Source organism: Schistocerca cancellata, chromosome 7 (genome assembly GCF_023864275.1).
Source record: "Schistocerca cancellata isolate TAMUIC-IGC-003103 chromosome 7, iqSchCanc2.1, whole genome shotgun sequence".
NCBI classification, from domain to species: domain Eukaryota; kingdom Metazoa; phylum Arthropoda; class Insecta; order Orthoptera; family Acrididae; genus Schistocerca; species Schistocerca cancellata.
This window is the reverse complement of record NC_064632.1, coordinates 140,746,589-140,762,905: the sequence shown is the minus strand read 5'-3', so window position 1 is coordinate 140,762,905 and position 16,317 is coordinate 140,746,589.

Genomic DNA, 16,317 nt, shown 5'->3' with positions numbered 1-16,317 from the left:
TAGCGTTCGCGCGGTTCCAGACTGAAGCGCCTAGAACCGCTCGGCCACAGCGGATGGCTAACTCAGAATAGCATGGATTGTTATAACGTACTCAAACTACGTCGAATAGTAACCTGAAACCTCTGAGAAAAGAATAAAAAAGAATTAATCACAGACGTTAAATGGGAGTTTCAAGATCTAGGCAAAAACAGTGTCTTCCACTGAGTTGACCAAGTCGTATCGGTCGGTAATCGAAGTAAAACCTTTCATTTCAAATTTCCTGGAACTCAATTAAATAAAACATGAGCATTCTTTGAAGACAGTAAGTATGTATTATCGAAATGGGACATGCAGACCACCGTGTATAAAGTACGACTACAGTACGAAATCAAGCGAGGTGACAATGTTCAATAACGTTTTTTTTTGTTTTTCTTAAAAACAAAAGAAAAGTCTTTCAGGGAATCTAGGGATTTCCTCACCATACGCTTTCTCGTGACGTATGTTTTTCCTTTAGAATCACCCCAGCCTTTATAGAACTTTGCTCTCAATGGATACTTTTTTTTCTTGGCTAAAGAAATGGAAACTATCATAAATAAGCGCCTCCCCTGGTCACCAAAAATATTATGTATGAGAAAGATCGTGACTCTTACCTACGAAGAACGGAAGACCAAACATCTGTTACAATTACAAGTCATGACACTACAATTCACTCTCAACACAAATATATCATTTATTTCAATCTGGTACGAAGTGTGGAGAGTTGTTTTAGGATGTTACCTACAAATTATTCCATTTTTGCTAACTAAGGTGTCATTTTAATTGTCATTTACGAGCTATGTAGCCTAGTAAAGCTCCATGGTAATGGTTGGGTAACTTACCATTGCTAAATCTTGTATTTGTCTCCAAATGTCAGCATTCTTCACCACCTGTTGTTAAAATGTAATGTTCTTGACTTAGCATTGTCTGTGCACACTGCAACACTTGTAGCGGTAAGGAGATGTGACATCTCAGAGTGACTACCTGATTTCGATTCTCACATGGAATTTTCCGAGTGATTCCTTCGCCAAAACGCTCATGATGTTGCCATGGCAGCGGTTGGACAAATATATGGAAACACCAACAAACAATATATTATCATGCTTAATACAGAGTAGAACTATTGTTGGCATGCAAAACAGCTTCCAGTTGTATCGGAATATCCATCAGCAATCCGCCGAAGCGAGGCCTTGCTTAGAGAATACCGCAAGCTACAGGAGAACCTGGAATTGCCCAAACGGGAAGATATGGCAATAAGCACTATGGGACTTAACTGCTGAGGCCATCAATCCCCTAGAACTTAGAACTACTTAAACCTAACTAACCTAAGGACAGCACACACATCCATGCCCGAGGCAGGATTCGAACCTGCGACAGTAGCAGCAGCGCGGTTCCGGATTGAAGTGCCTAGAACCGCTCGGTCACAGCGGCCTGCAAACAGGAAGACATACTAACTTTACGACGAAATAGACTCCGTTCAAGAAATCCAACTTTACGGCAAGCAGAAGAACTAGATATCAGTAGTACTGGGGTGAAAGATCTGTGGAACCAGAGCTGTCAACTTATTGACAATCCTGAAGAAAGTAAGTGGTACCAAATGTATAGCTGTGATACTGCTGGCACAAAACTCTAAGGGAAACTGTGGGAGAAATTGAACGGAGCTCGCACTGGGCATGGACGAACGTGCAGACTCTCTTGACAAATGGGGTGCTATAGAATCCCCGGTTTGTGACTGTGGGGCTCTGAAACAGACAATCAAGCACATTAGAGGTGAATGCCCCTTGAGCTACAATCAGGACAGTTAGAGCGACCTTATCAAAGCTGGTGATATGGATCAGGAACCTAGGTATTGACGTTTAGCTAGTTTTATACATTGTGCTGTATTTACATATTCCTGTTATATGTAGTATTACTAATGTTATATACCTGCAATTTTAAACTGCATGTGAGAAATACGAATAAATAAAATAATAAATAACCAGTCCTGTAGGGATCCAACGGAATCGTGTGCAGTTCCTCCTGCAAAATAGTGGCAAGTTCAGGTAACTATGGTGGAGGTGAACAGCTATCTCCAAAGTAGACCACAAATGTTCAGTAACTCTGATGTCTGGTGACTGTGCTGGCCAGAAGAGATGCAACAGTTATTCCTCGTTCTAACAAAATCGGCCCCGGGTTAGACGAGCTGTGTGAACGGGGGCCTGTCGCCATGGAACACAGCATCACCGTTGGGGAACAGACATTGCTCTATGGGATGGACCTGATCAACCAAAATGGTCCTATTATCCTAGGCAGTACTTTAAACTTTTACGATATAACTTCCCAAATTATCACAGATCCTACGTCATGTTTCACTCTTGGCAGCAATCAATCTGCAACGAAGTTTTGCGACGACGTAAGCGAGAAGTGAACTCGGCCAGAACTTGGAAACAGTGTAAAACTAAACTCATCCGACCAAATGACTTTCATCCATTGCTCACAGTCCATATTTTGTTGCTTCGGCAGCACGTTTTACTGTTACAGTCATTTGTAACACTAAGTGTTTTTGGAATTCCAACTCACCTTGAATTGCCTAGCTTATGGAGCCCCTCCGTGTTGTATGGTTCTGACAGGGCTAGACAACGTGACATTCTTTTCAGCAATGACTTTTTCTGCTGTCATCCTCTCGTCCTTCGTTAAAATCCTCTTCAATGACCTCCTGTCACAATCACTCAACACACTTTCTTCCGCTATATGTCTCAGAAGATGACATTTCTCATCTTCCCACGTTGTTGTTGTGGCTTTCAGTCCAGTGACTGGTTTAATGCAGCTCTCCATAGTAATCTATCCTCTGCAAGTTTCTTCATTTCAATGTAACTACTTCATCCTACAACCTTCTGAATCTGCTTAGTGTATTCACCTCTTGTTCCCCTCTACGATTTTTATCTTCCACGCTGCCCTCCAATACCAAAGGGATGATCTGTTTATGCTTCAGTACATGTCCTGCCAACCGATCCACTCCCCTAGTCAAGTTGTGCCACAAATTCCTTTTATTCCCAGTTCTATTCAATACCTCCTCATTACTTACATGATCTAACCAACTATTCATCAGCAGCCTTCTGTACACCACATTTCGAAAGCTTCTATTCACTTCTTGTCTAAACTGTTTATCCTCCACGTTTCGCATCCATACATGGCTACACTCCATACAAATACTTTGAGGAAAGATTTCCTGACACTTAAATCTATACTCGATATTAACAAATTTCTCTTCTTCAGAAACGATTTTCTTGCCATTGCCAGTCTACATTTTATAAACTTTCTGCTTCGACCTTCATCAGTTATTTTGCTCCCCGAATAGCAAAACTCATTAACTACTTTAAGTGTCACATTTCCTAATCTAATTCCCTCAGCATCATCCAACTTAATTCGACTACATTGCATTATCCACGTTTTGCTTTTGTTGATGTTCATCTTACATCCTCATTTCAAGACACAGTCCATACCTTTCAACTGCACTTCCAGGTCCTTTGCTGTCTCTGACAGAATTACAATGTCATCAGCCAACCTCAAAGTTATTATTTCTCTTCCATGGATGTGAATTCCTATCCCGAATTTTTCATTTGTTTCTCTTACTGCTTGCTCAACTTATAGATTGAATAACATCGTGGATAGGCTAGAAACCTGTCTCACTCCCTTCCCAACCACTGCTTCTCTTTAATGTCCCTCGACTCTTCTAACTGCCATCTGGTATCTGTAAAAATTCTAAATAGCCTTTCACTCCCTATATTTGACCGCTGCCACCTTCAGGATTTGAAAGAGAGTACTCTAGTCAACATTGTCAAAAGCTTTCTCAAAGTCTAAAATTCTAGAAATATGGGTTTGCCTTTTCTTAATCTATCTTCTAAGATAAGTTGTATGGTCAGTACTGCCTCAGTTCTACGGAATCCAAACTGATCTTCCCCGAGGTCGGCTTCTACCAGTTTTTCCATTCGTCTGTAAAGAGTTCGGGTCATTATTTTGCAACCGTACTTTTGAAACGGATAGTTCGGTAATTCACACCTGTTTGCTTAGGGATTGCAATTGTTATATTCTTCTTGAAGTCTGAGGGTATTTCGCCTGTCTCATACATCTTGCTCAACAGATGGTAGAGTTTTGTCAAGTCAGCCTCTCCCAAGGCTATCACTAGTTCTAATAGAATGTTGTCTATTCCTGGGACCTTATTTCGACATAGGAGTTCCAGTGCTCTCTAAAATTCTTCTTGCAGTGTCATATCTCCCATTTCATCTTCACCTACCTCCTCTTCCATTTCCATAATATTGTCCTCACGTACATCGTCCTTGTATAGACTCTCTATATACTCCTTCCACCTTTCTGCTTTCCCTTCTTTGCTTGGAACTGGATTTCCATTTGAGCTCTTGATATTCGTATAAGTGCCTAGTCATCACGAGGCAGAGAAAATCCCTGACCCCGCCGCGAAGCGAGAACGCTACCGCACGACCACGAGCTGCGGACTTTTTGAGGCGTTTGTATTCCTTTTTGCCTGCTTCTTTTACTGTATTTTTGTGTTTTCTCCTTTCATCAGTTAAATTCAATATCTCTTCTGTTACCCAAGGATTTCTACTAGCCCTCATCTTTTTACCTACTTGATCCTCTGCTGCCTTCTCTATTTCATCTCTCAAAACTACCCATTCTTCTTCTACTGTATTACTTTCCCCCGTTCTTGAAAATCGTTCCCCAATGCTCTCTTGGTTGGAAACTCTCTACAACCTCTAGTTCTTTCAGTTTATCTAGGTCCCATCTCCTTACATTCCCACCATTTTACAGTTTCTTCAGATTTAACTACTGTTCATAGAATTTGGTCAGAATCCCCATATGCCCCTGGAAACGTCTTATAATTTACAACCTGTTTCCCAAATCTCTGCCTTACCATTATATAATCTATCTGAAACCTTCCAGTGTCTCCATTCCTCTTTAACGTAGGTGTTACCTATGATTAAGTTACGCTCTGTGAAAAATTCTACCAGGCGGCTTCCTCTTTCATTCCTTACCCCCATTCCATATTCATCTACTACTTCCTTCCCATTCCTAGTATCGAATTCCAGTCCCACATGCTTTCCACGTACGTAGTATAAATCTGCGAGACTGTGTCTCTCGAAACACCAAACACCTCGGCTCGGTTGGTTACGGAAGCACCCACCACATGAGCAGCAACGATATGCGTAAGTTCGATTTCATTTATGTCTGACGTAATGCACGCACAACTACACAGAACACTCTTCTGACCGCTGCATTTAGTTTCAGTGTATTGGGGGCATTGCACAACGCCTTTCGTGTTCAGATACAATAGTGCCACATGCAGGTTTGTCCAGCACCTGGATTTATGTTCCAAGCATGCGTTTCTCTAGATATTTCCGTATTTTTCTCCGACGTTCGTTCTTTACACTGGAATAGTAAATCTGTAATTTTAAGCAGTGAAATTGAGCCACCGCTACGTTCACTAAGAAAAGCATTTCGTTAATATTTATGCCGAATAACTTCGGGAATACGTATGTGTTCTTGTTACCGTGTCACGATGCTGAACTGTAGAAGATTAACGTGCGTTTCAACGTACAACAGTTTTGTGACTGGAGGACTGCTTGCTGTCTCTGCCAAGCTGTCGTTCCTCCAGGATGGTCCCCGGCACATGACCGCATGAACTGTGTACTAATCTTGTTCCTAACGTGAAATACCCTATATATTAATGCAACATTATATGGTAGCCATAAATACAGTTTCAGTTTGGTGTCTCACGTGAGGAATTAGCAGCTCTTCTTGTCGAGTAGTAACTTGTAACACATTTGAAACTGTTTATTACGAGACGTAACACACTGCTTGATTACCTTTGGGCATTGTAACCGAGCAGCTGTATTCGGGGTCTCGTGATCAGTTTCGTGATCCCTCCTCTTAGCACTCAAATTAAATGGAAGTCAGGCGGCTCACAGACCATTTACTCGTCTGAAGGGGGCAGACAATGGGTCGCCTCACCCTGCAGCACACCCTGTGTTTATGAGATTCCATTCAGGGGCGAAGACTACAGATGAGTGGGAGATGGAGGGGCTGGGAGGTGTGGGTGATCCGGCCTAGACATTGTGAGATTGTGATTCAGCCAGGGCGTCGGCTGCTGACAAAGCCAAGAGATGGAGGAACCTATAAATTGTACAGGAAGAGAGAGAGAGAGAGAGAGAGAGAGAGAGAGTATGTTTGCGAATTTTAAGCGCTCAATGCGAGGATTCTACTCCTCATATTAAATTATTCTGATAAGCATATGGTTAAAACAGGTTGAACTAAAAACGTATGCAATGTAAACAAACTTAAAGTCACAATGACAATCATTTTCACTAGCATAAACCTTCCCAATCACACACATTCACACAAGATGTATCTCTGCCATCTTAATCAGTGCAAAATTGTGATCTTAAAATTCTCTGTAAACTGCTGAATTAAGGACAAATATTAAGGAAACTGCAGCGGTGTGTTAACTTAAAAAAAAACACTTGATTTTCTACTCTTCTACATATTATTCAGTACAATTGTTGAATGCTTTGTCACCTTAAACAGCGTCATTAATTTTGTGGACAATAGCCGCTTTTACCATTTTTTTTTTTTTGTTTCGCGTTTGACAAACGCAGCCCGCATCTCGTGGTCGTGCGGTAGCGTTCTCGCTTCCCACGCCCGGGTTCCCGGGTTCGATTCCCGGCGGGGTCAGGGATTTTATCTGCCTCGTGATGGCTGGGTGTTGTGTGCTGTCCTTAGGTTAGTTAGGTTTAAGTAGTTCTAAGTTCTAGGGGACTTATGACCACAGCAGTTGAGTCCCATAGTGCTCAGAGCCATTTGAACCATTTGACAAACGCAAGACAGACAAATTAATGATTAGTCTGTTAACACATTTATAACGTGAGCGCACTCGGAAGCTAGTTCTTAATTCATGGCCAGTAACAGAATAAAGGATAATAGACCATTACAGTGCGGAAGGGCTGTAACAAACATATGGTAGTCTTGGTGCTCGATTTCTATTTGAGCAAGGAAAATGGGGTGAAAAGCTTTGGTTTAGCCCGGACTAGCGGCCATTTGTATAGCCTTTCGAACATCTGTCTTACAATAGCTATGTTACAGTATATTAAACAATCTTTGCTGGAGCTAGTGTCCAAGAAAATTGTGCGAATCGATTAATTACCTTTGCAAAAGATTGTATTTTAACTGAAATTAATGTTCAGGTAAAGACACCATGTGCAACGTTCAAATTTTACGTTTAGAAAACCCTACGATAACTATTGAATGGAGCGAGAATAATGGTTCAGATTTGGTCCACCGGTATATATGGCCCTGGTCCAAGAACAATTTGAACCGTATGAATAAAAACCATTATGTTCTTGATTTTTGGGTATGGGCTGGGAAGGGAGGGGGGGGTTGATTTTCTCCTCGAGGGGACCATTTCTCCCCCTAACCCTTCTTCCTGTTACATGTAAACTGTGACGTGTAAGAACAAATAGACTCAAATTTATATGCTTCTAGAGAGTGGGATGCATTTACAACAGCAAGTTTGCGAGAGTAAGGATGCATATATTTTAGGAAGTATCCCAGAGTGGAAATGCACGCATCCTAAACTTCAGTGACGTATTGCGTCATGCTGCACGACATGATAAAAGTCATGCTGACTGACATGGTAGCATGTGTCATGTTTACGACATGATATCGCGTATCATGTTACTTTAATCGACACAATGACATGGGTACTAACACTAACAAGTGAAAAAGCGAGAATATGGTGAGAAGTTTTGAGCTGATTGGCTTTGAAGCTGCTTCCTTTAGATCCTTAACTCTAACCAGAAAGGTATTCATCCTGTTTGCGCTATGACTGGACCATTTTTCATTTTGGTCATTGTACGATATCACATCCATATAATATCTTACGAGGGTAGCCGTCTTTGAAAGCATGAGAAATAGGTGATTTTCGTTATGTTTTTGAGTGAAATAAAAAATTATGCTAAATCTGATGGTATCCTTTCACTTGTGTCTTCGAGGTATCAGGTGGAAGGACCCCTTCCAGCTGGAATAGGTTGATCAACGGTAATTGCTAAATTATGGGATCTGTGACCAAATAATTTTGCATCAGTGTTTTCAATATATGTTCTGACAGCGTACTTAGGATAACTGATTGAAACAAGTGCCATTTTCTGCTAGTACAAAATCTAGGCCAAAGGAGGCACAAGAAACATCGACAGAGAACTAAATTTAGAATTCTGGCATCAACTTCCGATCAAAACCGTAAGCACCGTCGTCAAGTTATGTTTCCAATAATGTTAAAATCTATTTCCAGAAAGACGGTTTTACAGTTTCTGGATTACATTTTTTGTAATTAAGATAACCCAATCTCTATCAAGCAGTCCTTCCAGATCCAAGACAAGGTCCTTCTACATCTTCTTCGTAGCCGTGGCGGTCCCCTGGGCCTCTTTGGCAGCTAACGTCTTCCGATGGTTTTCTCGCGCGATTCACTTCCCGTCCACTTTTGTGCTGAAGTTGTAACGTGCAGGTCCGATCTAAAGTTCGAGCACATTCATAATGTCAAATACGCCCGTTTGGCCGCTGTTGAAGTTTCATATCTACTGTTGTTTCCCAATATGAATATTTTCTTACAAATCGCCTTGTAGCTCGATGACGGAGTTTCTGGCAATCTTGTGACGAGCCCTGCAATAAAGTAGAAACACCGGAGAATATTTTAAGTAAAAGAAATAAATGAATAAGTTGGCCTTCTTGAAATTGTCAAAGAGGGCTACCTGCTTAATGAAAGAACGACGGAAACTTACAAAACATGTGCTGCTCGTTGAGCGTCCGCTGCGTATTATGAAGTAGCTACTTCACTTGGTTGGAAGAGTTTCTATTAACACAACAACTGCTGTAACACTATCAACCGACGAACTCTCTGAATTCCGGTCACCTGGGGATCTGCATGGACAGAAAACACTGTCTGCAGACTAATCTGTCGACTTCCGTCCACTATGATTTTTATGGGGGTGGGAAGACCTAGATGCAATGTGCTGTCGATCAAGATATGTGCTGACGTGGAGATTTCGTAAGCGTTAAAGACTGCCAGAACTTCGTCTACATGAACTTGTCAAACTTCAGTGTCTACGATGCCACTTCCCAAAAACACCTCAACGAATTATGACACTGCTTACAGCAGATTCTGTAAGCAGGCAAGATTTCGCATGTAAAGGGACACTATCGAAAGAGACACTTTAAATCGGCTGACGATGCTGTAAGGATCTCTGGCTGCACTAGAAGACTGAAGCCTACCCGTGAACACGTGGTACTTTTGCTCGTAGCTACATTCAAATGTCTTACATATCTGTGCAAACTCCAGCGTAATATAACAGTCCTGAAAGTCCAGGGGACGCCTGTACTAGAAGCTGTCACAATCTTCTGGAATGACGTGGTAGGAGGGTTCTGCACCGCGTGGGCCGCTAGTTGCTGCTTGCTGTATGGCTTGCTGCTGAATTTGGTGCTTCTAAGGAACCCCCCACCCCTCCTCCCCCTGTTCAAGCCAGAATTTATTCCCATATTTTTCAGTTTTACAGTTATTTATCGTGTCATCAGATATCATGTAACATTCAGTGAGTATAGCGGTACTGCAGAAGGCACACAGTCGGGAGTAAGGTTTAACTTTCCACGCTGGTTGCAGTGGACGGTGGACCATGCGCTGCCGGTGTACAGTGCCGTGAGCCGCTGTGGCTAGACATGAGAACGTGAGAACGCTCGTTACATCAGCACCGAGGTATGGGCACAGTTATTCTGAAGCGCCACAAGAAATCTTGCTTGATAAATATTTGCTAATAAAAGTCACTTTTCCACTATAGATATTAGGAGGACCCTATAGGTTACAAATGCTTTGCTACAACAATATTACACGGTCAGAAATCGATCATCTTAAGAAATAAATGAATAACGTTTAAGCTAACGAAAATGTTCGATTTACTACGAAGTATGATGAGTGTAAGTACGACGTACAGGCTGTGCGTCATAGTCGAGAGTCGCAGACAGAATACCTACCGATCTCGCTCTAAGATCATGCTCTCAGGCAATTTTTAATAATTATTTAACCATTATTAACTGTTCAAATGGTTCAAATGGCTCTGAGCACTATGGGACTTAACTTCTGAGGTCATCAGTCCCCTAGAATTTAGAACTACGTAAACCTAACTAACCTAAGGATAACACGCACATCCATGCCCGAGGCAGGATTTGAACCTGCGGCTGTAGCGGTCGCACGGCTCCAGACTGTAGCGCCTAGAACCGCTCGGTCACCCCGGCCGTCCATTAATAACTGTATCGATATTGTTAGTTTTTGGTGTACATTAAATCAGTACATCATAATGGCATCCCTTTTGAAGGTTATCCCGCGTAATATAGCTTCCCGCTTTGTCACTTACAATCACAGAAAGTAGAATAGCACTTTACAGAAAATCGACTGCAATGATACTGTTTCTACGAAGGACATATAGAAAAAGTCCTGCACGCTGCTGACTCTCTAAGACAATTCACGGACGGACTGAGCTCATTTTTGCAAATCTCGTATGAGAAAACACTGCCAGTCATGCTGTACACCTCTTATACCATCCTATACCGACTCACTGGCCAACTGAGAGGTTTAGTGCAAGAGCGGAGTGCTTGCGTGCTCCAATATAACGTTTTGTTGAGCTTGTTACTGTTCTGCGTTCACGTTAAATGACGACAAATTATTCCTAAATGATATTTAAACACTTATTTATGCTTCCGTAACAGAATGACGATGTGGTTCCCTTTTAAAATGTGATGTCCGTTATCACATGCCACTGACTCAGCACAGTTTTTTATTAGCACTTTCAGTCATCATTTAAATAAAGTTACTGGTAAACTAGTAAACTATTCATTAAGTAAAAACACACGTATAACAAAATTTGACATATTCAAGCTGCATTCAGTTGCTGTGTACATGGGAAGAATGCGATGTTCTGACAAACATTTGAAAAATGTAAAAAACATCGTAAATCAATAAGTAAAACGAATACAGGTAAATAGCTTTCAGGGATGATAGCTATAGGGCCACGCTATCACGTTAAATTCTCATGAAGCAATTAAAAATTATTGTTTTACCTGTTCATTGTGTAAATATTTATTTTATGTTAAATATTAACTTCTGCAGTTTCAAAGATATTTGGACATTGTTGTGTCTTTGCATGTGCCTCATTTTTCGGAGATCGCAGATGTATTCAGACTTGCGCCAATATCTCACTGAGGGTTATCGTCGAATCTCAATGAGTTTTACTTATGCCTTCTTTAAAATTTTATGATACTCCGCCATTTCCTGGGGCATCTCCTGCACAAAGGACATGCGAGTGACAGCCGTCGAAATATCCAGCTTCGGGATTTTCCCAAAATCCTGTCCTTTGCTAATGCCCGTGGCTCGTGTGGAGTGGCTGTGGAAGCCCGCCTGAACGCTTCGTCCTATCTGTTCTGAGGCCGCACAATTCCGCAAAAAAATTCACCTTGACTCGTACCATTTCTAGGCGGCCGACTAGCTAGTTACAAACCTGGTTTTACAGTTTAAGGTCTACATGGAACCAAACATGTGACACTGCCTCGCGTTGAGTTTTATTTTCTCTGCGAGTGATAATTCGGGAAATTATGGCCCTATATGCCAGCGCAGTCGAAGGTGTCACTATTGTTACTGTTCTGGGTTACGTCAGTAAGAAGAACTCTCACCGCTGGAACTAGCAATCTGTTCCTTATTTCACCTCAGTTAGTCACACAATTTAAGGCGTATACGGAAGAAACGTGGCGAATGTGACACTAAAAAAGTGCTTGCATGAATGTCTGAAGGGAATTGTTATGTAATATACAGACACTTTATAAACACAGACGTCAGTTAAAGCACTCGCAAGTGGAACGCGCCTACTCGCCATTTCCGATTCCTTTCAAATTTATGATGTTTCCCGGGCTTGGTCAGAAATGAAAGTGACCCGAAAGTGGGAGCTCCAGATAGAGAAGCGCTTAGAAAAAATAACATTTCTCGGCCGGAGTAGGGTGAGTCACGGAGTCACGGGTCATTTGTGTTAGCCTGATCGCCAGGCAGCGGTAGTGTACAGATCAGTAATCCGAACATTCTGGGAATTGTGCAAATAAACCGAGATAATGCTCATTACATCATATTTATGACGAAGCCCTGTGTGCAGGAGGACAATGTTCTTTTGTTTATTGACTCGTGTGGGGGACATACAAATCTAAAATTGAATGACGGTATTTTTCAAGATGAAGAAAGATTCTCATCGTGTGGTAGGTCGTATTAAAATGATTCCGCACAAATACACACCGCTAGTACAACCCTGCGACGTCTGCTTTTATCTAAACCAAAAATTTGATCAAAAAGCTTCAAAACCGCCTTCTTCTCGTCGGAAGAGGAAAAAAATCACATCCCTAGAAGAATACATCAAAATAAATTTCGTTGTACATTACAAGCTATCTTCGTGTGTGGTTTACTGCCAGACGGTGCGACGAGACAGGACCTTTTATGAAAATAAATCAAGTTGTATGGAAACTTCGAAACAATCATTTAAATGTAAAAATATGGCGTTTACAACACGGCCAAGATGCCGAGAAAACTGATGCTTCCCCTGTTTTTACGATGAAAGTCACTCCAGTGTCTCTATCTCATCAATGGTAGATTAATAAAAGTATCTATTTTCGTATGCGAAGTTGTCCGCCCCCGGTAACTGAGTGGTCAGCGTGACAGAATGTCAATCCTAAGGGCCCGGGTTCGATTCCCGGCTGGCCGGATATTCTCCGCTCAGGGACTGGGTGTTGTGTTGTCCTGATCATCATAATTTCATCCCCATCGACGCGCAAGTCGCCGAAGTGGCGTCAAATCGAAAGACTTGCACCAGGCGAACGGTCTACCCGACGGGAGGCCCTAGTCACACGACCTTTTTTTTTATGCGAAGTTCTCATGTATGCCTTACAATCAGCTCCTCAAGATTCATTTTCCAATCCTAAATTCCATTTTATCTATCCCTCTCTTGTATTTGAAAACTACATTAAATATCCACATAGGTACTCGAACCAACGACCATAGGATTACTACTCTCTTACCGTTCTGTAAATTTCCCGCTGCGCTAACCGCTCTCTGGAGGCGGCGTTAACGTAAATGGCTCATGCGTCACCCGACCAGCTACAAAATTTGTTTACTTCTTTTTTTAATTTTGGCCTTCTGCATCTCTCACTTCTGTCACTTTCATTTCTGGCCAAATCCTGGCTATATCACATGTTTCTATTATATCGGTGATGTCGAGTATGCGTGGCCCCTTGTTGGACAGCCGTTTATCAGAGAATGAGACGGAATCCATTTCATTAGGCAGAAATAATTTACAGACGCAGTTTACTTGTACAATGCACAACCAAATACCTTAAACCAAATGAAACGTATAAAAGTGAGAGGGGTAACGGAAGAAGGGTAAGATCACGATGGTGGTATGAGTGTCTAACCGTATATATCCTTACTCTGTATGCCTGTCATCAGTAGCTCCAGTTTCTGTTATCGTTCTATCACGAGTACTGAATAGTATTGTAGAGAAATAAACGAATATTTATAAACGTGAGTCTTATAACAGTTAAAATAAAAATAAAACCGAAGCTTCCTAGAAATGTTTTATGTAATTAAATGGGTTTCATTTGTTCTGAGGAAACACGAAATAACTGATGAAAAACAATCACGTTTTGCTTAGGTAACTACCTCGACAATGCTGAACTGAAATATGTGACCTTGTCTTGTCAACTGAAAAGTAAATGCTTTTCCTTCCGAATCAATGTAACTTGTAATGTTCAATATTAATTCATAATATTCAGTAGGCTACGTTTAAATCTCATAATTAAGGCCTTTTATGGCACAAGTCTGCGGGGCGAAGCGAGTACATAGTTGGAATGATATACATGGAGTGTACTGAGAGAGTTTCTTGTTGCCACACTTCATTTAAGCCTAATTATGGAATGAAGACTTCTTCCAAACATCCAGGTGCAGAAATACACTCCTGGAAATTGAAATAAGAACACCGTGAATTCATTGTCCCAGGAAGGGGAAACTTTATTGACACATTCCTGGGGTCAGATACATCACATGATCACACTGACAGAACCACAGGCACAGAGACACAGGCAACAGAGCATGCACAATGTCGGCACTAGTACAGTATATATCCACATTTCGCAGCAATGCAGGCTGCTATTCTCCGATGGAGACGATCGTAGAGATGCTGGGTGTAGTCCTGTGGAACGGCTTGCCATGCCATTTCCACCTGGTGCCTCAGTTGGACCAGCGTTCGTGCTGGACGTGCAGACCGCGTGAGACGACGCTTCATCCAGTCCCAAACATGCTCAATGGGGGACAGATCCGGAGATCTTGTTGGCCAGGGTAGTTGACTTACACCTTCTAGAGCACGTTGGGTGGCACGGGATACATGCGGACGTGCATTGTCCTGTTGGAACAGCAAGTTCCCTTGCCGGTCTAGGAATGGTAGAACGATGGGTTCGATGACGGTTTGGATGTACCGTGCACTATTCAGTGTCCCCTCGACGATCACCAGTGGTGTACGGCCAGTGTAGGAGATCGCTCCCCACACCATGATGCCGGGTGTTGGCCCTGTGTGCCTCGGTCGTATGCAGTCCTGATTGTGGCGCTCACCTGCACGGCGCCAAACACGCATACGACCATCATTGGCACCAAGGCAGAAGCGACTCTCATCGCTGAAGACGTCACGTCTCCATTCGTCCCTCCATTCACGCCTGTCGCGACACCACTGGAGGCGGGCTGCACGATGTTGGGGCGTGAGCGGAAGACGGCCTAACGGTGTGCGGGACCGTAGCCCAGCTTCATGGAGACGGTTGCGAATGGTCCTCGCCGATACCCCAGGAGCAACAGTCCCCCTAATTTGCTGGGAAGTGGCGGTGCGGTCCCCTACGGCACTGCGTAGGATCCTACGGTCTTGGCGTGCATCCGTGCGTCGCTGCGGTCCAGTCCCAGGTCGACGGGCACGTGCACCTTCCGCCGACCACTGGCGACGACATCGATGTACTGTGGAGACCTCACGCCCCACGTGTTGAGCAATTCGGCGGTACGTCCACCCGGCCTCCCGCATGCCCACTATACGCCCTCGCTCAAAGTCCGTCAACTGCACATACGGTTCACGTCCACGCTGTCGCCGCATGCTACCAGTGTTAAAGACTGCGATGGAGCTCCGTATGCCACGGCAAACTGGCTGACACTGACGGCGGCGGTGCACAAATGCTGCGCAGCTAGCGCCATTCGACGGCCAACACCGTGGTTCCTGGTGTGTCCGCTGTGCCGTGCGTGTGATCATTGCTTGTACAGCCCTCTCGCAGTGTCCGAAGCAAGTATGGTGGGTCTGACACACCGGTGTCAATGTGTTCTTTTTTCCATTTCCAGGAGTGTATTTTCGATTTTATCGAAGGAAAAGGATTCCATGCAGTTTTCCTACAGCGGCATTAACTCACTGAGGAATTGCTGTTTTTTCTTTCGTGTTGTACCAACTATAAACACGAGAATCAGGAATTAGCCCGTTAGCAAATTAAGGTGTCAAACCAATCAAATGATGAACTGAATAATATGTAGAAGAGCAAAAAATTTTATCGGTAACCATTTCAGATTTAGAATGAACGCAATAGGGAATCAGTTCTTAATTTATGGCCAGTAATGGAAGAAAGGATTAATAAGTACAAGTATGCGAATACGTCCTTCTTATTTCAAGAACATGACAGTGTTAAAAACTGTAAGTAAGCGTTTATGTTTTCTTATTGGCAACGTTACGTAGCGCTCTGTATGAAAATCACTGGCTGTGCTGTGTGCAGTCTGTAGCTAGTTTGCATTGTTGTCTGCCATTGTAGTGTTGGGCAGCGGCAGCTGGATGTGAACAGCGCGTAGCGTTGCACAGTTGGAGGTGAGCCGCCAGCAGTGGTGGATGTGGGGAGAGAGATGGCGGAGTTTGAACTGCTATATATATTATGAGTATTAAGGTAAATACATTCTTTGTTCTCTACAAAAATCTTTCATTTTGCTAACTATGCCTATCAGTAGTTAGTGCCTTCCGTAGTTTGAATCTTTTATTTAGCTGGCAGTAGTGGCGCTCTCTGTATTGCAGTAGTTCTAGTAATGAAGATTTTTGTGAGGTAAGTGATTTGTGAAAGGTATAGGTTAATGTTAGTCAGGGCCATTCTTTTGTAGGGATTTTTGAAAGTCAGATT